The 24,091-nt window shown below is 52.2% G+C and overlaps 1 protein-coding gene and 1 long non-coding RNA gene across 5 annotated transcripts in view; one reads left to right on the forward strand and one right to left on the reverse strand.

The window, feature by feature from the left end:
- The window catches only part of Smad6 (SMAD family member 6), a 74,980-nt gene that overhangs the window by 22,084 nt on the left and 28,805 nt on the right, over positions 1-24,091 (reverse strand). The window lies entirely within an intron of this gene.
- Positions 1,794-3,658, forward strand: LOC144377713 (uncharacterized). The gene is made up of 2 exons (XR_013438732.1): positions 1,794-2,017; positions 2,994-3,658. It is a non-coding gene; the product is annotated as an uncharacterized LOC144377713 (long non-coding RNA).

A 24,091-nucleotide genomic window follows, 5' to 3' on the forward strand; every position in this document is an offset into this window, starting at 1 on the left:
CCCCACCCCCACGTGTCCACATTCACCGCTGCTGCTCTGTTGTCCCGCCAGCACTTCCTTAGCTCTGTGGACATCCTGGCCTCCAGGGGGTGTGTGCGGAATGTGGTGCTCAGGCAGGCCCAATGCCCACTGCTCTCCCACGGGCCCCACCTCCAGAATTTAGCCCTGTCTAGCCCTCTCCAAAATCTCAGAGCAGGCAGGACCTCAAAAGAGAGGGACAAGGCCCAGAGGGGCCAGAATCAGGGCAGACCAGTCCCCCAGGAAAGGAGCCAGCCTGGGGGATCCTGATGAACTCCGCAGGAGCAACCAGCAGGGAGGCCACGGCGGGGCACAAAGGGCCCTGGGTCAGCCCTGCCAAGGCATCTCTGGGTCACTGCCAGCTCCCCTAAGCTCTCCCCCGGATCACTCTCTCCTGAGCCCATGTGAACCTGTCATTCTGGCAGCTCCTTGTTAAGGAAAGGGTGGCCAGAGGAGGTCCCCAAATCCGAAGGGAAGGGACTTCTGTTGTGTGTGACACAGATCTCAGGCACTGGAGACCCTGGCTTCACTCCTGTGGAGATCTGTGTAGGGTGCACACCACGCCTCCTCCCAGGCCCCGTCTCATCCAGATAGCGGAGCTGGTGGCGCCTGAGGATTTTAAAAAGCATTCCCAGGGCATGCGCTGTGCCTCAGGCTCCTCACAACAGCCCCCTCCAATACGGTCTTCCAACAGGGCATCACCCACACTGTGTAGAGGGGAAACCCAGGCTCGGGAGCCACTGTATCCAGGACAGAGAAGCCAGTCAACAGCGGAAGCCCCACCCCCAGCCCCCAGGGTTCTCCAGCACTCAATTGCCTCAGAGTAGATCAGAGGCAGAACTTCCCTCCCAACACCTGAGGATGAAACCCAAAGCTCCCTGCAGGGGAAAAGAAATGACCCCAACTGTCCAAGGCAAATGTCCTCCTGCCCCACCCTCACCTCATGCAGGGACACAGCTTCGGCCCCTCTGTTCCTAAGTAGACTGGGACTGGGGGCAAGTTATTTCTCCACTCTGGCCTGAATTTCCTCAAACCAAGGGGACTGAACTATAAGACGCTCTGGTGTCCCCGCCAGCCCCACCAGTCCAATCCCACCATCACTAAGCCCCGTGCGGCTTCTCCAGTGGAAGGTCCTGCCTGGTGTGAAGGACCCTCCCCTCTGGGTACGTGGGAGGGGCGGGCCAGCAGAGCAATGGAAAACAAATATTTTCAAGGCCTGGGAGAAGGCAGCCCTGTTGGCACGGCAGGGCCGGCAGAGCTGCCGAACTGGAGTCCTGAAACCGTTAAAAATAGGAAAAGAAACGGTACAGTTCACATATTTTGCAAAGCTAAGTTAAACCAACATCTGCAAAAAATATCCCTGTTAAACGGAATAGCAGGATTTCATTAAGTAAATTGCAAGTTGGCAAAAATTCTGAAAGAAAGGGGAAAAGCCACGGGCTGGCCTGTAATTTAAACCTTATTTTAACTGTGACAGCATGACTGCAAAGGGCTCCTTTTCCAAACGAAAGGGAAAAAAAAATAAAATAAAACCTAAAAAAAAAAAAAAATTTTTTTTTTTTTTAAAGGCCTCCTGCCCTCCCGGACACTCCCTCCCTGGCTCCCAGGGACCCACGGTATTTTCAGTAATTACAGTGTTACCTAGTTTTCCCATGGATACAACAAATGGGGGACAGAGCGAAGGGGGAGGTGAAGGGAAGAGAGAGGAAAAAGTGAACACACATACAAAGTCACCATTGTCACCTCTAATTAGGCTCCCCACCGCCACCACCTAAATGGCTTGAAGCACGGAACCCTGGGAAGCTTTTCCTTCCTGCAGGAGGCCTTTCTGTCCAAGCCCACTGTGGGTGCCCCTTGCAGAGGAGGGGAGAATACCCCTGTTCCTAGGATGTTCCTGCTCTTCATCTCGACAATGGGGCAATATCAGCAGCCGCTGCCTACACCTCGGGGCGCTGGCAGAGAGGGGCAGGTGACGGGGAAAGCACCATGTAAGACCTAGGTAAGCACTGCAGGGCCCAGGGACAGGCCGGGAGCTTCTTGCCCTGGAGCCAGGCAGGGCCACTCCTGTAGGGAGGTAACCTGGGATGTCTGCAGGGGGTGGTGTGGGCCTGTGCCAACCCTGCCCGGTGTCCTCTACCCAGCAACCAGTCCCCCCACTGAGAGCAGAAACCCTGGGCCCGCAGCAGCCCCTGGGGTACCTCCCGAGGCCCGTCCACACTTGGTGTGTCTTTACCAGGAGAGCAACAAGCACAGAAGAGATCATCCACGTGCTCCTTTATTTTGAGTGCTGGGGAGGGAACCCAGGGCCTTGAACATGCTAAGCAAGTGCTCTAGCCCTGAGCCACCCCCTCAGTCCTGCTTAGTTCTCAAGGTTTGTTCGCATGGGTGGCAGGGAAACACACATCCCTCTCCCATTCTCTCTCAAAAAGACTCGGATTATAAACCTCAGCATCTAAACTAGATAAGAGCAGCCGGGTGTGAGGTGCACACCTGTATCCCAGCCACTTAGGAGGCTGAGGCAGGATCATAAGTTCAAGGCCAGCCTAGGCAACTTAGTGAGACCCTGTCTCAAAAGATAAAAAGGGATGGAGATGTGGCTCAGTGGTAAAGCATCCTAAAGTTCCATCTCCAAATAAATTAGATAAAGCGAAGCTAACCCATCCTTCATGGTTTGTAGCAGTGCCTGAAAGAGGCCCAGCCATGGGGAGTGACTTGGTCCTGGCCCTGGAGTGGGAGTGTGGCCCGATGTTCACACTCCTGGGGTCTGTGAGTCCATGAGGGCCTGTCTGGCAACTTCCTGTGAGCAGGCAGGATTTCTGCTGGATCAGAGTCCTGCAGTGATTCGTCAACATGGCAGTGACCCTCTGAGCCAGGCCATGATCCACCCTCGACACACATAAAAAGCCTTTGAAGGGTAAGGACAGCATTGGAACCAATAAACAGCTCCTTTCTACATACAATGGATCTGCTTGCAGGGGAAGGAGGAGAAAAGAAATGAAGATGGACAATAACTATGCAGTAATCTACAGGCCCAGCAAGGGAAAGGCACTTGTCCAAGACCACACAGCAAATAAGCGGCAGAAGAGGACTGCAGATAAGAACAAGGTAGCCTATGCCAGCCCCAACTGCAGTCTCATCTCCTTGGCGAGGTGAAACACACTGCACACTCAGCCCACAGAGCCTCCCCTCGCTCCAGCTCCTTTGCTACTTCTTCCAGGAGCCAAAGCCTCATCCTGTCCTTTGCATGGTCATCTTCAATACTACCTGGAGTTACGTGTGCTTTTCTCTGAGCCTCAGGGAACCCATCCATAAAGTGGGAATTATGACTGATCAAACCTCACTCTCAGATGGTTAAAAGTATTGTGAGAGTCATTCTCGTAAAATGCCCAACAGTGATGAAGAGCTAGTGAGCGAGTACTCATTCTGCACAACCCTGCAACACCCTGCAGAGGCACTTAGAGAAATCACGACATGGTATGAAAATGAGCCAGCTGGGCGGGGTGGTGCACGCCTGTAATCCTAGCAGCTTGGAGAGGCTGAGGCAAGAGGATCATGATTCAAAGCCAGCCTCAGCAACTTAGTGAGGCCCTGAGCAACTTAGGGAGAGCCTGTGTCTAAATAAAATATAAAAAGTGCTGGAGATGTGGCTCAGTGGTTGAGTACCCTGGGGTTCAATCCCCAGGAAGGAAGGAAGGAAGGAAGGAAGGAAGGAAGGAAGGAAGGAAGGAAGGAAGAGCCAAATGACCCCTACACACCTGGTAGCATTAATACTAAGGAATGGGAAATAAAATAAGCACGTGCATTTATTGAGCTCCTATCAAGGACCACTGTGGTTCTTCCTGCCAGGGGTGTGTACACTGTGTCCATGTGCAGGTGGGATGTGGTCAGCAAGGCTGCCTGGAAGAAGCCAGCATAGGCCTGGACATGGCCACCTGCAGTCCAGTCTTTCAGCAGCCTGGCACAAGCCTACCTGGTCCCCAGGTGATGTCACCTGGAGCCTGGCAAACCTCTGACCTTTTTGCAAGTGAGAGTTTGAGCTTGACCCTTGCCTTTGATTTAAGGCGAACATAGGTCACCCCATTAGTAAAAGCCACAGAGGCTGAGGGAGTCTGGGAAATGCCACAGTCAGGCAGACTGGGGGGGGGGGAAGGTGAGAGATGCCCCTTGTGTCTGGGGATGTAATAACAGAGCCCATCCCTGGAGCGCTGAGCATGTGTGTTATTAACCCCTCCCCTGGGCAGAACCTCTACCCAGGAGGATGACCACCATCCACGTGTCACTCATGTCAACTGAGCCAGGACTTCTTGAGCTCCAAGAACCCCTCACCCTGCCCTTGGTGGCCTCAGCCTTTGAGGGCAGGCAGCACAGGAAGCTGGGCGAGGATGTGCGCCTGCGTGGCCCAGCTGGGCCCCAGGGAGAGGTGTCCTGAATCCTTCCCCCAACAAGACCCTGTTCCCACAGATCTCCAAAGACTAATGAAGATCTGTAGGGAGTGAAGAAAAAAAATTTAAGGTTTCTTCTTCAAGTTCAATGAGGATCTGTGGGGTGGGGAGGTCTAGCCGTGCAGGGTAGATCCCACTAACCATCTACCATGGTGAAGGGCCAGAGGAGCCTCAATCATCACTCCAAGCGTCCTGGCTCAGTCCCTGATATGGTTTTATTGGTCCAGCCACTCCTCTTCCCAGAGCCTTGGCTTCTCCTTTTGTGGTGCTGCAGATGGAACCCAGGGCCTCATGCAAACCAGGCAGGTGCTCTACCACGGAGCCACACCCCCAACCCGGAATGGCCTCTGGAGGTCGATGTCATGGGACACTGCTTGGCCTTCATATGTGTTCACGGCTGCCTAAGAGGTCTGGGCAGGAGGAGGGGGGGGATGGCCTGGCTCAGAGGCCCGCAGAAGCTCCTGGCTGCTGGGTGACAGAGGGATAGGCTGTAGACCATCCCCACTCCTCCCTGGGCACACCCTCAGCCTCATCAGGCGTCAGAGCCATTGTGGGAGACGCACAGGAGGCTGTGGAAAAGGGAAAGGAAGATAGGCTTTAACCCCTGACCCCTGCGACCCTAAAGAAGCCGCCTGCCCTGGGTGAGTGGGGGACCACCGAGCTCACTTGCTCAAGGGCAATAATGCAGCAACCTCCCGGGCTGTCTGTGCAAGCACGCGGTGAGAGGAGCACATGCTTAAGGCACGCAGCACATGGTACGTCTTTGGCAAATGCTGCTGTGACCTCTGTGCCTGCTCCCTGCATGCCCTTGCTGTCCTCTGCCCAGGCTAAATGTCCTCTCCCCAGTGAAGGCTTTCTACCCGCACCTGGTCAACTCCCGCCAGATGCATCGGCAATCTGTTCAGGTCCTGATGACAGACGTCTGTATGTGTTTCTAATTAGGGATCTGCTTCCATGACCCTCCGAGCGGACTGAGAAAATAACCAGGGCAGTATGCAGGGCCATCTATCCCAGCGGAAGAACTCTCACCATGTCACACGGGGAGCCAGGGCCAGCCCTGGCTTTGGAAATGCATTCTACGCTGCAGATCCTTATGGAAGGAGTGGGAGGAGAGGCAAACTCACCATCCAGGTCTACCCCTGCTCCGGGTGTCACAAAGTCACTGTGCAACCTGGAAAGTCACTAGAGTCTCTGGGGCCATTTCCTCTTCTCAGCAAAACAAAGATCTGGACTGGCCAACTGCCAGACACCTTCTGGCTCCGCCATGCTGCTCAGTACCCGGCTCTGAGCAGGTGCTGGGGATGCAGAGCCCCAAGCAGGAGCCAAGTTCCAGTGAGTCTGAGCACCTGCCACAGTGACCTGCTAGAGAGGGGTGAAGGCCACAGCCAGAGTGGCCAGGTGACCTCCTCCTGGAGGGCCTCCTCCCTGTCAAGCAGGCTTTGTGATTTGCTTTGACCTTGACACGTGGCTGTCCCATCAGGAAAGCAGTGTGAACAGCAGCTCAGGAGACCTAGCTAGGGGCCTTGGTGTCCTACTGTGGAAGCGGCAGCTACACACACCTTGTCCCACCACTGTCCCACCAGCTTGGCTCCTGTGGGGAGGGTCCCAGGAGGGTATGTACTTCCAGCCTGTGGGTAGGGCGAGGGAACCCGTGTTTCGTGAGTGTTTCTATGTACAGTCACCAGGCACCAGGCGTGGTACTGGGCTGTCACTCCAAGGCTCAAAATTAGCTGGCGAGTACATTGAGCAGCGTCTCCAGAGCCAAGGCTACGGACAGGTGGGTGGGACTGGCACTGGTTCTCATTTTCTGATTCTGGAGTAAGAAGAGAAGTGAATAAGATCTGACCTTCTAAGCTAGTCGCCACCACCACCCTCGATTACCCACCGGATGGGACATTTTGTAAAGTGCTTTTCCCCAGAGCTCCTCCCATACAGACCTGGCTCCTTACTTGTTCTCCCAAGAGCAGAGCATGCCAATGTCCTCTCTGCTTAGAATATATTGCTGCCCTAGGACACCAGTGGTGGGGTCTCTGAGCCACGCGGCCCTGGCACACAGAAGCTCAGTCAACACTAAGTTGATGAACTGAACCAAGACCCCGTCAATGCCTGCTCAGCCCTTGTCAATCAGTACAGAGGCTGACCCTGTTTCTTGTCTGAGGCCTTGTCCTGGCCCTTGGGGCTGGCTCTGCTAGAGTGCTGGACAGGATCAAGAATGGCTACCCAGGCGGGGTGCAATGGTGCACGCCTGTAATCCCAGTGGCTCGGGAGGCTGAGACAGGAGGATCGAGAGTTCAAAGCCAGCCTCAGCAAAAGAAAGGCACAAAGCAACTCAGTGAGTTGTCTAAATAAAATACAAAATAGGGCTGGGGATGTGGCTCAGTGGTCAAGTGCCCCTGAGTTCCACCCCCAGTACCCTCCTAAAAAGGAATGGCTACCTAGGAGTAGTAGACCAAGACCCCCCGCCGACCCCCCGCTGTCTTGCCCTTAGGTAGGATAACAAGGTGAGTCCTGCAGGGTTCAGCTACAACTGGCCACAGAGGGAACAGGCCTCCAGATGCACCTCCCTCTGGTCCCTTCCCCATTCTCCCCCTGCCTTTCCCTTTTTGGGGATCTTCTCCTGGGAACACCCAAGTTAAGAAAAACTCCCTTGGCACCAAACAAATCACATCATAGCCAACGCCAAATTTTCCTCGAGAAATGGGGAGGGCGGTGAAAACAGGATTTTGACTTATCTGCTTTGTGCCCCTGCAAGAGGCACAGGCCAGGCTCATGGGAGCTGCCCATAAGCAGAGCAAAATTAGTCAGAATGAGTTAATCTGAGTATCCACTGGCCACATGGACTCTGCCAATCTTCTGAGCATACTGAAGACTGCTTGTCCTCAAGGTACCCCAGGTCTAACTGGAGATAAAACATGAAAGATTCCATGAAGCCAGGCATGGTGGTACAGGCCTATAGTGCCAGTGACTCAGGAGGCTGAGGCAGGAGGATCCCAAGTTCAAAGCCAGCCTCAGTAACTCAGTGAGGCCCCAAGCAACTTAGCAAGACCCTGTCTCTGAATAAAATACAAAAAGGGCTGGGGATATAGCTCAATGGTTAAGTAACCCTGGGTTCAATCCCTGGTACCAAAAAAAATAAATAAATAAGAAAATATTTTTGTGAAGATATCCATAAGTACCAAGGGTTCTGTTTTGTTTGTTTTTATTTTTTTACTCTAAGCTTCTAGATATGACATCTCTTACTGAGAAGTGACTTTCCCAAGGTCACAGTTTTGCTATCACTGAAAAGAGACTCAAGGGGCTAGAGTTCTGGCTCAGTGGCTGAGTGCTTGCCCAGCATGTGTGAGGCACTGGGTTGGATCCACCTCCTCCCCCAAAAAATAAATAAATAAAGGTTTTGTGTTCATCTATAACTTAAAAATATTAAAGAGAGACAGACAGACAGACAGAGAGACTCAAGCCCCTCCAGGTTTGGGTCACGAGTGGTCCTTCTGTGTTCCCCACAGCAGCTCACAGGGTGCCCTGGACTGGAAAGGTAATCAATAAAGGGCCACTGATTAACCTTTGAGGAAAGGACACACGTGTGTGGGTGCATGTGCTCCCCAGGTGTACACATTAACCTCGAAGGACAGAAGCTGGCCAAGGCTGGACACCACGCCGCCAGCACACACTTTCCCTTGTCCCTTTGAGCCAAACCTGATCTGTCAGCAGGCCCTCACCAGTGCCACTGTCCCAGCAACTTTAGACAACTGTCTACACATGGAGACTAAATTTCAGCTCAAGAAAGAGGTAGCACGTGGGGCCAGTCTCCTTAGGCACCTCCTAAGGTCCCTGAACCCAAGAGGATTCAACCAGCCACCTCCCACCAAGCACTGAGCACCTGACGGCTCCCACAGGAACCCAGGGAGCACTAGATACCCGCCTCCTCATTCCCTAGACCTGCAAGGGCCTTTCAGAACTTCTCCTCTAGTCATTTTTAACCAGGAGGCAGCTGGGGAGCCCAGAGAATCAGCCGGGGCACCAATCATGTGTACAGTGACAGAGTTCGAAAGTAAGTCTTGCCGGGCACGGTGGTGCACACCTGTGATTCCAGCGGCTCAGGAGGCAAGAGGATTGCAAGTTCAAAGCCAGCCTCAGCAACGTAGCCAGGCCCTAAGCAACTCAGAGAGACCCTGTCTCTAATCAAATACAAAAAAGGGCTGGGGCTGGGGCTCAGTGGTTAAGCGCCCCAGGTTCAATTCCTGGTATCAAAAAAAGGAAAGAAACTGAGTCTCAGAGAGGGGCAGTTACTGAGCCAGGATCCCACAGCTCATGCCAAGTCCTGGCAAAGAAAGCAATTTGGAAAGCACACATTGCCCAAGCCTGTCTCTGCAGCTTTACAAGGAAACTCCCGTGGAGTCTCCTTTTCCTGATAATCCCAGGCAAAAGCAAGTTAAGGGGCAGAGCAGCAGGGAAGGGGAAGAACCCAGAGCGCAGGAGAGTGACCCCCTCCTCCGAAAGCACCCTGCCATCTAATGAAGAGGGGAGAGGGAGAGTCAGGTGGCCATTCAAACGCTAACGTTTGAAAAGATGAAAGTCTGCAATTCAATTAAATGTTGAAATAGTGTTTTCTCATACTAAATCACTGAAACGTTCGTGCATTCCTTGAATTTCTCAGGGCACTGTTCATTTTTATTTATTGTTGTAACCCAATGCCCTGGGCAGCGTGAATGGTGCTATTCGAGGGAAACTTGTTTTGCAAAGGGGAAAGTTGTCCCAGGTCTCTTAAAAGGTTCATTATGTGCGTGGTAACTCGGCCCTATTAATAATCCCGGGCCATATAGGCAGGGCTTACTTTCCATTTAGCATTATATTTTCCACCATTCTGTAAACAGCTCCTCCACACAAACTCTTTTGATATTCAATTCCTCCTTGTTTTTTTTCCCCTAACCACTCTTCTCCCTGGGCCTACTCCTTAGAAAAGAAAAAAAAAAAAAATGGAAAAGAAAGAAATCACCAAGCACACATATTTTTTCAATTAAGCCACGCTTGGTGCCAAAATATATGGATCCCACTAATAGCCATAAGTAATCTTAAGGTCTTTTCTCCAAATATTTTGATTATTTTACAAATCCCCCAAGGAATGTGCTCTTAGGGTGATTTATGGAGCTCAGGGAGGCTCATGATGAGGGGGAAGGGTCTGGCTGCAAACAGGGCAGGTCAGGATGTGGGGGTGGCCGTGTGCCTTGTGCCAGGGCAGGAGGAGGGGCGCCTGAGGGCTCTTGGGGAAGACTTGGGCCATCTCTGCAGGGTGTGGAGGGTGGGGGTTGCTGGCACCTACACAGGACACAGGCTGCAACCAGTCTCCAAAGAAATGGTGCCCAGAGCCTAAGTGACACATCAGGGCAGCTCCTGATGTCCGATGACCCAAAAGCCACCTGTGCTTGGGCATTCTAAGTTGGGACACTCTGCTTAACTTTGATCAATTTATACTTCTCATATTTTCAGTGTTTAATGAAATGACCAAAGAGGAAACCACAGAGTCCGCCAGGAAAACTAATCTGGAATTAAAAACTACCTGGGAAAAATCTTCAGGTGAGAAGCAGCAATACCGGTAGAAAGATGGGCCAGGTGGGCTCTGCAAACAGCACCTCCTGGCTCCCTGACCACGAAGCCCCCAAGCTCCAAATACTCAGAAGAGAAGAAGGCCGAGGCCCGTGAAGGCCAGACGGGACAGACAGGCTGGGCTCCTTTGTGCCTATTAATGTGGGCAGGTAGGCAGGCTCAGTGAAGAGCGGGTGCCCTGGGCAGCCAGAGGCCATGACCATCCCCTCCTCACTGGTCTGGCCCTGCGACCCTGGCACACTATGCAACCTCTGACCAAATGAAGATAAGAATTTCCATCCTGGGCTGGGGTTGTGGCTCAGTGGTAGAGCACTTGCCTAGCATGTGTGAGGCACTGGGTTCGATACTCAGCACCGCATATAAACAAATAAAATAAAGGTCCATCAACAACTGAAAAAATAGTCAAAAAAAAAAAAAGACTTTCTGTCCTTTTAGTTAGATCCTCTCTAGGAAGATCAATTGGATCAGTTAGATTAATTGGATTATTCTTTATAAAATGAAAATCAGGCCAGAAGGAATTTTGTATTGTTATACCAATAATTGACATGCTAAATGACCCAAAGCACAATGTCCCGGAAAGTAGCTTCAACATTCCCTTCCCTTATTTAGACTTCAAAATAACATTAACCCTTCCAAGCCAGTGTCTCTGCAACCCTGGATAGTACCCTCCTTCCCTGGGGAATTCAGTTCTTCACACTCTGAGTGGAACATCCTGCGGATCCACACTGCCTGCAGGATTTGCCAGTGGGTTCCTCTGACTGCTCCTGTCAACCCTGGAGTCCTCCATCAGCTCCTGTCAAATCGGACCTGGCCCCTGGCTGGTCGCTGAGCAATTTAATTATCACAATGAACAAGAGCCATAGCTGGAGTTGGTCTAGCCTCAGTTTGACAAAAAAACTCAAGATACAAAAACCTAGGCAGTCACTGTCTCAGCCTTCCACATGCCAGGAGTGTCCCGAAATGCATCTTCCCTGAGTGAGCAAATGACTGTGAACAAGCAGGTGTGTGCAGAGCCCTACCCCAGCCCCCACTGTCAACACCAGGAACCCCCCCACCCAGTGCAAATCCAGAGAGGAACTGGAGCTCTGTGTCAGCAGGGGGAACAATAGGCTGAAGCCAGGGTCTTGAGGATGTGGAACAAAGAGCTGGCTCGCCAGGGAGGGAGACCAGCTTCCAGAAACCACTCACGTCCCATCCCACACGTAGTCCCACAAGCTTTTTGAAGGCCTCAGGTTTGCAGCTGGAAAAATTCCAGCTACAAACACATCATAGGACAGGAGTCGCTGAAGTGGCATAGCTGCTGTGTCCCTCTCTCCTGGCAAGTGCAGCCTTTGTCATGAGCCCCTCCCTCACCTGTGCAAGAGGGCTTGGGGAGGCCCTGGAAGGCTCAGGCAGGCTGGCCAAACAAGTACCAGCCTGCTCTGTGTCCCCGTCCCTGCCACTTCTACCAGGGAGGCAGGATCCGCACACATCCCGCTGGGTAGCTGCACCTTCTGCCCAGAGCAGGCCTGGGTCTCTGGCTCCAAACTAGATGCAGGAAGTGGGGTGCAAGGAAGGGGTAGGGGTGCCATAGGGCTGTAGAGGGACTTCAAGGGGCCTCCCCACCCGATGCCCAAAGATCCTCACCTAGAGTTTGAGAAAAAGAGAGGGAAACAGCTCAGAGAGCAACAGCCACTCACTCGCTCGCTCTCTGGATGAGCAAGGGGAGGCTCAGAGAGGGGATGGGACTTGTCCAAGGTCACAGAGCAAACTGGAGGCAGAGGCTGGGCAGGAACCAGCTTTCCCAGTGGTTCTGTGCTGGGCTGCTGCTGTGCCTCGGACCCTGAGCCAGTGGTACCCTGCCACTCAGGCTCAGTGTCCTGGCCTGTGACATGGATTCAGCACTCAGGTCTTGAAGACACAAATAAAGCCTAAGTTGGGAAAGTGACCAGAGTCAAATGCCCTCCTTGATGGCAGCCCTTCTCGTCTGGGCTTCAAGAAGGGGCTGTCTGGGGACAGACGGGGAGGGCAGCAGGGCAGGGAGCCACTGCGAGCCCTTCTCCTGAGGGCCCAGGGAGGGAGGAGGGTGAGTGGAGAACCCTCAGTGTTGGGGGCATCTGGAACTGAGGCGAGAAGGCATGCCATCCTGGGGGGGCTGCGAGAGGGCCTGGGGTGGGAGGAGGGGCTGCAGGTCCCGAGCTGCAGATTTTAAAAGCAGGATGTTTGGCTGGGGCCTCTCGTCTCTGGAATAAACAACCCACAACCTTATTCAAAACAGAGAAGCTGGATCACCTGATTTTCATAATCCCTGGGAGGGGGTCACCCACCTTGGAGGCCGCTGGAGCGGGCAAGGGGCAGTGGCAGGGACCGGGGCCAGGCAGCAGCATCCCTTGCCCCTGGCAGAGGTGTGTGGCTGGAGTCTTGTCATACGACTCCTTCCCACGCTCATCCTGAGCACAGGCACCCAGATTCTTGGCCCAAGAACCAAAAGAGGGCCCCCAGGAACAAAGTCTAGTCCCTTAAGAAAGCCAAGGCTGGTGAGGCAAGAGGCCGACCCCACAGAGCTGGGCGGGCACCAGCCCAGGCTCCTGGTGCCTGTGAGAGGGGTGGGGATGCGGATCTGTGTGGACAGCAGGGTGGCTCCTCCCATTCCTACCGAGACCCCCTCCCTGCACTGGGATTCCTGTGTCCCAGGCTGCCTTGGCTCACTTGGCCAAACGTGTGGGCAGTGACTGGGCTCTAGGTCTGGAGGTCTAGCGAGCCACGACAGGACCCCACCGCCACTCCAGGAGCTCACCCCAGCTCCTGTGGGTGGTCACAAACGTCCCCAGCACATCGGGTGCATGTGGTACCCACCAGATGCCAGGGATGGAGGTGGGCAAAGTGGGTGCCAGGAGACCTGACTCTCCCATCTCCCCCGAAGGCAGGCAGGTGACGCAGCCTGAGGTCAGAGGCCTGATCTGGGCTCCTAGGTCTGTCCCCAAGGGCCAGGCCAGGCCGGCTGCAGCGCCTTCCCTCAAAACCTGGGAGTGGACTATTTACCCGATGCCTCCCTTCCTCTGGCAGGAAGTTGCTCCCAGAGCAGTGGTTTGTATTTTTATTTTTTTATTTTTTTTCCAACTTTCTGGGCTCATGGTTTGGAAATAGCAAAGGGTTGCGAGTTACAGGATCCGGGCCTTCTCCACGGCCTCTGGGAGGAAAAACGGATGTAGCCTTTCCGGAGGCCACTTTGACCTTCAATGTGTGTGGCCTTTGACCTAGCAATCCCACTTCTAGGAACTTATCCTAAGGAAATAACCGGCGATGCCCACGGATGTGCGCAGGGACGCTCGCCAGCCTGCAGTGTTTACGGGCGCTTTTAAAAATCACTACAACCCCCTGAAGGTCCAGTGCCAGGGGACTGCTTAAGTTAATAAGCACATCTAGGAGATGCACGCCATTAAAAATCACCTGGAATCTGTGTCGAATCAAGGAAACATCCTCACATGGGCTTTTAGAGCCCTGTCTTCTCACTAGACTCCTTCATATGCACATATCGCGCTTATTTACATAAACAGGTGTATCTCATTTTCTTACTGAATTTCCCCCTTTTTTTTCCTTTATTTTTTGCTAAGAAACATGATGACAAGAAAAGTAATCATCCCAATAACTCAAATAACAATAAAACTAGTTGCTTTCAGGGAGGTAGAACTAAGGCTAATTTGGTTTTCCTTTAGCTCTTCTTGTTTTCTGAATGTTCTACGTTAAATCTTTTCTTGTTTCTTTTCTTAAAAAGAAAAAAGAAAGAAGAAATGCTACCGGAGTGTACTTTGGGCCAGGCTCCTCCAATCAGGTGTGCATGAGGGCGTGGGGTGACAGCCTCAGGTAGACAGCACCTTTGCGGGGCCTGGCCCACATCACCTCACTCACACTCACCAAAGCCCTTTTGGATATACACCCATTTCACAGATGCAGAAACTGACTCTGTGCCAGCCAAGAGGCCACCTGCTGGCCATATAAGCTCAACCATCTGTTCCCCCAAAGAACACACATAAGCCAGCCTTGTGGGATGGGTTGGTGGAGGGTCCTGGGAGAAAACTACCCCCCTTGGAGCTACCAACCCTTATCAGAAACAAACTCTCCACGGCCACTCTCTCACTGCAAGCCCAGGGGACTTGCTGGGAATGGGCCTTGTAGGGTCTCTGGCTGCGGGAGCAGCCATCCATTGTCCACCTTCCCGGGGCCCCTTCCACAGCAGGGCAGCAGTGACTCATAGAAGGGCACGGCTAGAAAGAACCTGTTACTTCACAGACATGGAAACGAGGCCCACAGAGGGGAAGGTCACACAGTTAGGGTAGGGGCCCCCACTACACACTGACCCCAGGAGGGCAGCTGCTCTGGACGCTGGATTCCAGGTGGAGGCAGGGGGCTCTGGAGAAAAGACTTAAGGGCTGAAGATTCAGGCAAGAGCTAAAAGTATACAAACCTGGGAGCGGAGCCAGGTTGGGCCAGGGAGCCCAGTGGTGGTCAGTGGCAGCGGCAGCAGTATCTGATGGGCTTTCCTTCTTTCTTTCTTTCTTTCTTTCTTTTGTACTAGGGATTGAACTCAGGGGCACTCAACCACTGAGCCACATTCCCAGCCCTATTTTATATTTTATTTAGAGACAGGGTCTCACTGAGTTGCTTAGTGCCTCACTTTAATGCTGAGGCTGGCCTTGAACTCTCAATCCTCCTGCCTCAGCCTCCCAAGCCACTGGGATTACAGGTGTGTGCACCACCACATCCGGCCAATCAGCTTTCTTAAGTAAGGCCTGGGGGTTCGGGAAGGGGTGCTGACTGCAAACTGGTCAGAGATGTCAGTGGTGACCCCAAGAGCCATAAGGGGACACAAGCCAACTGGCCATCCCTCCCCTAGAAAGAGAGTCAACCAGTAAGCATACCATCCAGGGGGCTAAGGGACCCCAGGGGCCTCAAGACCACAAACCTTAGGGTACAGAGGACTTTGTGTAAGAGTCTCACTGCCCACAGAGACCCGAGGGGGAGTGTCCTGGTCCAGACCACGAGATGCACATGCACGTCAGGCCACTGACGAGGTGGTGATTAACAGGACTTCTCTACCCTGAGGCTCTTGGTCCTTACACAGCCCTGCCTGTTAGGGGTCAAGGTCTCCAGGCACCAAGCTTCTCTAAGGGGACTATCTGGCAAGCAGAGGGGGTTACAGGCAGCAGTGCCTCGTGCTCAAGGCAGCAAGGGGTCAGAGCATGGAGAGGGCTGGGATGGGAACGGAGAGGTGAGTGTCCCTGGATGTCAGGGACAACACCAAATCTGTCAGGTCTGTCGTGGCTGCTGTGAGCTGCTCAAGTCTGGATGACCCCCCCCCGCCCCCGTCAGCCCCCCTCATTTTGCAGGGGGGATACAGGTCCAGAGCAAAAGTCCTTGGAGGGTCCTAACAAGATGCAAACAATCCTTCCCTAACCAGAGGTGGGCCTGCATCGGGGGGTCTGCCACAGACCCGAGGCCAAGTCCTTGGTGATCTGGTTCAGGCAGGGTCCGAGGCCTGACCTTGACCACCCCGACCCAGTGAGGGTTGGCAGTAGTGGAGGGTGTGGAGGGGACCTCTGTTGCCTGCCTGCCCTGAAAGAGACCAAAGCTTACAGCCCCAAGACTTCCGCCATCTCCCCACCTGGCCCTAGAGGAACCAGAAGGCCAGAGGAGATGGAGATTTTTTTTTTTTTATTATTGTTATTTTTCAAATACGAATTATTTCCAGCCGGAAGGCAGAGGGATGAGGGCCATTGGAGGCCTCCGGCCGCCGGCACCCAGCCAGCCTCGTAAATGTCTGGCAGCTGGAGGGAGACTCAGCTCATTGCTATCGAAATGAGCTTGTTACTGCTAATTTCCCTGGCTCACCAACTGATGGATCCAGTGTGTTCCTGAATCTCCAAAGAGGCATCCTCAGCCACCCTCAAGGGATCTGGGAGGGTCAGGGGATGTGGGCGGAACTTCAGGGTGGCCTCAGTTTCCCCCACTGAAGTGTGGGCAGAAGAAAAGGGAGCAAAGATAGTTCACTGACATGTAGATGAGTCAACTATAGTTCAGGTCAACCGGCCACGGGGCTGCCCATTCCTCTGGGTGAAAGGGGAGACAGCAAGGCACCCACTTCTCCCACGACACGCAGGCTCCCACCACCTACCAAGGAACCGCCTCCCTGTCCCTGGCACACAGAGTGCTTGGCACCGGGCATGTTTTCTATTTTTCACAACAACCAAGCAGACAATTCTTATCACCTTTATTTTACAGAAGAGAAACCAAGACTCAGAGAGGTGAAGGAATTTACCCAAAGCCACACAGCAGTGAATAGCAAGGTCTTAACTCTAAAGCTAATATTCTACCAAAAAAGAGAATAAGAAAAAGAGGCCAGATTCAGCAGGGAAAAAAAAACATGCAGGGAACATGCCACCATTTAGGCAGCATGCATTAAAGGTCAAAAGTGTTCTTCCCTGGGAGTTTGGAGAGAAGGATAAGTACTCACTGATCACACCAAGCTGGGGTGACCAGAGACCGCCTCCTGGAGGAGTCATGCACCACCACCCAGCCAGAGCTCTTCTTCCCACCCAGGACCCAGGGGTCCAGCTCCCACACTAAGTCAGCCCTGGTAATTCCATAGGCCAGAACCAAACACAAGGTATCAGAAGAACGTTAATGACATGAATGATATTTATGTAGTGCTAAGAAGAAAAGGCAGCATTCAAATAAAAGAAAAAAATATATCTATATATGCATTTTTTTCTTTCTCTTAACTCTCTCTCTTTTTTTTCCTTTTTATTAGTAGTTCTGAGGATCAACCCCATGGCCTCAAGCCAGATTCTGTGGCACACACCTGTAATCCCAGCAGCTCGAGAGGCTGAGAAAGGAGTTCAAAGCCAGCCTCAGCAGCTAAGCGAGCCCTTAAGCAACTCAGTGAGGCCCTAACTCAAAATAAAAAATAAAAAGGGCTGGAGAAGTGGCTCAGTGGGTAAGCACCCCTGGGTTCCATCGCTGGTACATAACAACCAAACAAACTAAGCCAGACGCTCATGCCATGTTAGGGAAGTATACTACTACAGAACCCCACCTAAAACTACTATTTTTATTTTTTTTTATTTTTTATTTTTTTTTATTTTTTATTTTTTTTAGTTCTCGGTGGACACAACATCTCTGTATGTGGTACTGAGGATCGAACCTGGGCCGCACGCATGACAGGCGAGAGCACTACCACTTGAGCCACATCCCCAGCCCCTAAAACTACTATTTTTAACAGAAAAAAAAAAAAAATGCTAACCGGTGCGCTATTCACTGTCGTTACCTCTGCTGAGTCCTATTGTGGTCGTTCCTTCCTTATATCTCTTGGCACTTTTCTAGGCTTTCCATAATTTCCACAGTGAGCCATGTACATGTACTCTTTTTTTTTTCTTTCTTTTTTTTTTTTTTTTTTTTTGGTACCAGGGATGGAACTCAGGGGCACTCAACTACTGAGCCACATCCCCAGCCCTATGTCATATTTTATTTAGAGACAGGGTCTCACTGAGTTGCTTAGTGCCTCACTTTTGCTGAAGGTGGCTTTGAACTCAAGATCCTCCTGCCTCAGCCTCCCGAGCTGCTGGGATTACAGCGCCACTGCACCCAAACCCATGTGCTTCTTTAAAAAACAGAAGCATGGGGCTGGGGTTGTGGCTCAGTGGTAGAGCGCTTGCCTCGCACGTGAGAGACCCTGGGTTTGATCCTCAGCACCACATAAAAATAAATAAACAAAATAAAGATCTTGTGTCCATGTATAATTTTAAAAACAGGAAAAGTGCGGCTCTGGGCCGGGCAGGAGGGGTGGGCCTGCGCTGGCAGGAGGCCTGGGTAAGGCTCTCTCCAGGAGGCCCAGGAACATGGATACTAAACCCACATGCTCCCAACCAACTCCAGTGTTGAGAAGGCCGCAGGGTGGAGCAGGCCACACCTAGAGTCCCTCGGAGCCAGGTGAGGGCCTTAGCTACCCACAGACAAGGCAGGATCCAGAGAAGGTGCCTGTGAACCCACAGCTTGGACTCAAAAAGGCCATACAAATTGCACTGGTGTCTACCATCCTTGACCGCACGTCCCCCATAAGCTGCCAGAGTGCCCCCCCCCCGCCTTGTGACCACAGGTCAGCCCCCCACCTGCACCTGCTCTCTGGCCAGGTGCAGCCACTCCCAGGCTGCCCCACCTCTTGGAGGAGATTCACGGGCAGCCCGGCCCTCAGGGCAGAGCACGGGGCTTCACACACATTTGGAAGCCTGGGCTCCAACAAGGAAGCGTGTTTCTAAAATGATGTGAGGTGAAGAGGACAGAGAGGACAATAGGCCTTCTCTGCCACTGCATCACGACAGTGTGGCCATGAGAAACTGGAGGGCACAGAGGACGCTGGGAAATATTTTTCTGTTTTCCAAACTTCCTGCACTATCATATCTTGGGCCTCCCTCCATGCTCCCAACACCCCACAATTTTCATGGTGACACAAATGATGTATTTCTGAGACTAGCCTGTAAGCATGTCCCCTAGCCTCTCAGGCCTGAAACTGGAATGTCCACCAGCTGCACACTGCGAGGTGTGCCCTTGCCCGCTGTCAACCTCAGCCTCCCTGAGCTCCACGGTCCTTTCTGTCCTGGGACTATACCTCTCAAGAATGGAAGCTCCCCAAGGGCAGGGGCTGTTTTCTTTCCCTCTGTCCCCAGCCATGCATGTAAAAATAGCTTGAGGGTACTTTTTTTTGGGGGGGGGAGGTACTGGGGCTTGAATCCAGGGGCTCTAAATCACTGAGACACATCCCAGCCCTTTTTATATCTTATTTAGTAACTCGGCTTCAATAAGTTGCTGAGGCTGGCTTTGAACTTGCAATCTTCCTGCCTCAGCCTCCAGAGCCACTGGGATTACAGGCATGCGCCACGATGCCTGGCTGAGGGTACATTTTCAACAGGACACTACATGAGGCTTCTTGTTGCAGGAGAGAGTTCTGCGGTGGCTGGTGGTGACAGTGCACACTGTGTGCATGATTGATGCCTGTGAATTCAGAAATAACCAAGATGGTGTGCATTTCATTCTAATGTTTTAGAGGCTGAGGCTGTAGCTCTGTGTTAGAGCTATGTGGTAGAATTCCTAGCATATGCAAGGCACTGGGTTGGCTCCTCAGCACCACATAAAAATAAATAAATAAAATAGGGGTATTGCATCATTCTTTAAAAAAAAAAAAAAAGCCTTTGCTCTACTAACCCCACACCATGCCCCCAGGGCTTCCTCTACTAACAGGGGTCCTTGCCTCCATTCCTCCTTCCAATCCCACTGCAGAGGGGGGAGGCTGCAGGCCTCACGTCCATGTTTATCCAGAGGGGAGGCTGGGAAGCAGAGGCTCAGGCTGGGCTGGCGCTTGGCTCCAAGGCTCTGGTTGACCATGGGGGCCTTTTTCCACTTACCCAGGCCCAGAGCTGGCATGGCAAGATTTCCTGGCTCACTTGCCTTTTCTTCCCCTTGGCGCCCAAGCCTTTATAAACCTGTTTCCCTTTGGGCTATGGAGGGCCTGGGTTCCAAGCAAACAGACTCTAAGTGCCTGCCAGGAAGGAGAGTGGCAGGAAAGGGGGACCCTCCTGAGGACAGTGGTGAAGAGGGGCAATGGGATCCCACTCCTCCATCACAGTCCTCCCTTCTTCCTCCACTGCTGCACCCATTTGCCAAGTGACCCTGCCATGCTGGGCACTGCCACCAGACACAGAGAAGCCCCGACTGGTCGTGGGAGGGTCAGCAGGCCCCTGCTCACTTCTGCTAAGTGAAGCTATTGCTAAAGTCTGCACCGCGAGTCACTGGAGGACGGGTGGCCAGCTGTGCTGACGGCATTCAGGCAGACTCCAGAGAGGAGGTGACATGTCCTATGGACCTTCAGAAGGCCCAGGAGGAGCTGACCAGGTGGACAGAGCAGCCTGGCAGGGCATTCCAAGTAGAGGGACCAGCAAAGGCTGGGTGTTGTAGGAGAGCCTGTCGTGCTGGCAGCTGGGGCACGGCCTAAGTGCTGGGCTCAATCTCCACCTGCCGGCTGCAAGGAATGCTGGGAGGAAGCGGAGCAGGGAACAGCAATGCAAGCCCCTACCAGGACTGGCGCTCTGGGCCTCCCCAGCACACTCCTGGACCCGGGCCAGGGCAGGGGTCCTGCAGAGGATCCATCTTGGCTTCTGGTTATTCCATCTCTTTGTATGAAGGATGAGAGCTGGGTACCCAGGCAAGGAGCCTGGGCCCTGGCCACACAGAGATTCACCTGCAGAGCTCTGAAATGGACCGAGCCGGAGGGCAGTGTGTCCCACAGAGGGTCTGTTTTAACTGAGGTGGGCCTGGCATTAGGATTTTTTCAAAGCTGCCAGATGATCCTAATTTTGAGGCTCTGGCAGGGGAATACCTCCAAAACCCTGTTGGTAGGGCTCCACCCATCAGGGTAGGAAAAACCTCAGCTTTGGTGTCACCCACTTGATTGTGAATCTGAGCCCTGCTACTCACAGGACACCTGACCCAGGTAGGGGTCTCAGATAAAATAAAGGACACCCAGCTAAAATCTGAGTTTCAGGGCCTGGGGTTGTGGCTCAGTGGGACAGCATTTGCCTAGCACCTGTGAAGCACTGGGTTCGATCCTCAGAACCATATGAAAATAAATAAAATAAAGGTACTGTGTCCATCTACAACTAAGAGTTTTTTTTTAAAAAAATCTGAGTTTCAGATACACAACAAAAAACCTTTATACATGAGCCTGTTCTGGACATTGAAGGGATGTACTTATCCTAAATTCTTTCACTAATTATCTGAAATCCAAACGCAAGGGGCCTCCTGAATCCTTACTGCTGAGTCTGGCAATCCTGCATGGAGGAGGAGTGGTTTAGCTTCTCCGAGTCTCAGTTTGTCCTTCTGCATCAGTGAAGTAACCAAGGCAGGAAAGGCAGTGAGATGCTTGGCGTAAAGCCAGCCCTTAGGACAGGGGGTACCCTTTTCCTTCCTTCCTTCCTCCCCAGAAACTGATTCCAGCAAGGATTTCATGATTTTGATGATGACGATGACAACGACAATGACAAAGAAACGTACAGCACACCCTAAAAATAGACAAGTACAACAGACGCCCATCTGCCCAGGTAACAGGTGCTCTTACACGGCCTGTCCAGGTCCTCTGGTATCCCCAGATACAGGGAATGTGGGGCTGATGCTTCCCAGATGTGCCTTTATCAGAACTATCCTGGGCCAGGTGACTGTGCGCTCACACACTGGGGCAGGGGGGTGCACACATGTGTACACACACGCTCCTACCTACAGCCAATGCCTGAGCTGGAACAAAAGACTGGCCCTCTTGCCTCAAGGTATGGCCACTCTGAGGGGCAGTTCCTGCCCCACCATCCTGTGGGATCAGGCCAGAGCTGGGCTCCGGCTGAGCCTGTGTCCTTGCTGTGCCCCTTCCCCAGCCGTCCCCTGAGAACACGCCCCGGAACCATGCACTTCCCAACCTGGGTTCGGGCTCTGCTCCTGAGAACTCACCCGAAGGTAACTCTCACCCAGATACAATAATTATCAAGATTTCTGCCACATTTGCTTCATGTAGCTCTTTTATTTAGTTATTTGCTTGTTTGTGTTGGCTGAAGTCCCTCGTATCATTTCCCCTCCACATCCTTCATTATGCATCTCTAAAAAACACGGGTGGTTATGTTTTGACGTCCTTCCCTGATCTCCGTCTCAAAGGAAAAGGCTGTGGTGGGGGGAAGAACCAAAACTTCCAGCAGCGCCAGGGGACAGAGCCCAGGGGCCAACCACGCAGGCACCAGGCCGTCCACTCTGGCTGCAGCCCAGCCCTGGTCTATGGTGCGGTCTGGGTGGTCAGCGAGCCATGGTCACCCCAGGTCCCACCTCTTTTGTGTGAATCAAGTGCTCGGGGACAGTGTCCTGGCATCCTCATAGGGATGCTGCCAGGGACGGTCTCCATCCTGAAAGAGGGAGATGACTCAGAGAGGCCAAACCAGCCACGGCTATCCTGCGACCAGAGCCCCTACCTGCTCTCCCGCCCTCCAACCAGGAGACACTGCCACCCGGGTCCACCCTCTCACACACCATGGAGGGAGCCCATGGATGGTGGAGGGAGAAGGGCAACTTTTCAAATTATAGTAAAATACATGTAATATAAAGCTCACACCAGTTTTTGAGGTCAGACAAAAACTGGACTTGAATCCCAACTCCTTCACTTGTTCCCTGAACGACTCCGATAGGTGACACCTCTCTGAACCCTGGTTCCTTCACCTGTAAAATGGGATAACTCACAAAGATATCATGGAAATCAAAGCTAATGGACACTAAGTGCTTAGAGCTGCTCCTGGCTCTCTTCAGTAAAGGCCAGGCCGGGGCCCTCCCTGGCCCTCTGCGCCCTGCTGTGCATCCTGTCGGGTTCCTGGCCCCGTGGGAGTGTGGAAGAGACGGCAGCAAGCTCTAACGGGTTCCAGTGTTTTCTCCAGCTATTCCCAGATCCCTGTTCCAAACCAAAGAGTTACAAAGGGCTTTAAACTCCACACTCAGCACCTCAGGGTGAGGTCAGCCAGAACCCTCATTTCCAAGCACGGCACTTTTATATTTTGAAAACAGCCCAACGTGAACTGGCCACTTCTGAGGGTCAGAACTCCCAGAAGAGCCTTGGGCCTCCCAGCTGCCAGCACTGATGGCCGCCTCTCCAGCCTCTCTCTCCTCCCACTCTGGAGTCACTAGACTACTCTTCCCAGTCCAGACCAGGGGTGCAGGGCCCAGGGGCAGCCCCAGGAGCCCTGTCTTCCCATAGCTGTGTGGCCTAAGCAAGTGCCTGCCTTCTCAATTCTGTGAGAAGAGAGAGGACTCCGGGTGATAGGCCTCCTCTCTCCTCCAAACCTCCCGACCTGCAATCCATGTGAACGTCAGGCTCCAGGTGGACAGGACCTCACCAGGTCATCAAATCCAGCTCTCTCCACCACCTTTCACTGCACAGACAAGAAACTAACACCCAATGGCTGAGGCGACAGCCCAAGATGTCATTTCTGTCTCCGTGGGAGAAATTCACACTTGACTATCTGAGGAATGTCACGGGGCAGAGGCGATGTGGCCAGGAGTCCAGGAGAAATAAATTCTCCACTCCACAACTCTTTCTCTGAACCATGGCACCCAACTCCAAGCATCTGAGCCATTAAAACCCTAAGCATGAAAAAAAGAGGGATGGGAATGGGAAAGACAGTAGAATGAACCAGCATAACTTTCCTATGTTCATATATGAACACACGACCAGTGTAGCTCCACATCATGTACAACCACAAGAACGGGAAGTTGTCCTCCAGTATGTATGATATGTCAGAATGCACTCTACTGTCATGAATATCTAAAAAGAACAAATAAAGATATTTAAAGAACTCTACGCACACCAGTTAAGTGTATGAAAACCGATGCTATCTCTAGATACTAACAATCACTAATCAGAAAAAGTTTCTAAAGTACCATTTACAGAGGATTATGAACTACATAGGCACAAAGTTAACAAAAATGTGCAAGATCTGTATGTTGAAAATTATAAACATTAATGAAAGATATGAAAATTCTAAATACATGGAGAACTCTACCATATCCATTGGCTGAAAGATTCAATATCATAAAAAGACAATCCTGCCCATATTGATCTAACCATCCAACGCCATCACAATCTCCATCACAGCAGGCCGTATGTGGAAGTCAACAGGCAGACTTTTTTTATATGGGGCTGGGGATGTGACTCAATAGTAAAAGGCTTGCCTAGCACAGAACCAGGCCCTAGGTTCAATCCCAAACTGCGCAAAAAAAAAAAAAAAAAAAACAAAAAAAACCATACATATATACAATTATAAATGCCTTGAATAGCCACAACAACTTTGTAAAAGAACAAAGTTGGATGACTCATACTACCTGATTTCAAAGCTACAGAATCAAGACCGTATGGTATTGGTACAGGACAGACACACAGACAATGAAACAGAATAAGAGTCCAAAACAAGAACCACACATAC

This window comes from Ictidomys tridecemlineatus, chromosome 5 (genome assembly GCF_052094955.1).
Source record: "Ictidomys tridecemlineatus isolate mIctTri1 chromosome 5, mIctTri1.hap1, whole genome shotgun sequence".
NCBI lineage: Eukaryota > Metazoa > Chordata > Mammalia > Rodentia > Sciuridae > Ictidomys > Ictidomys tridecemlineatus.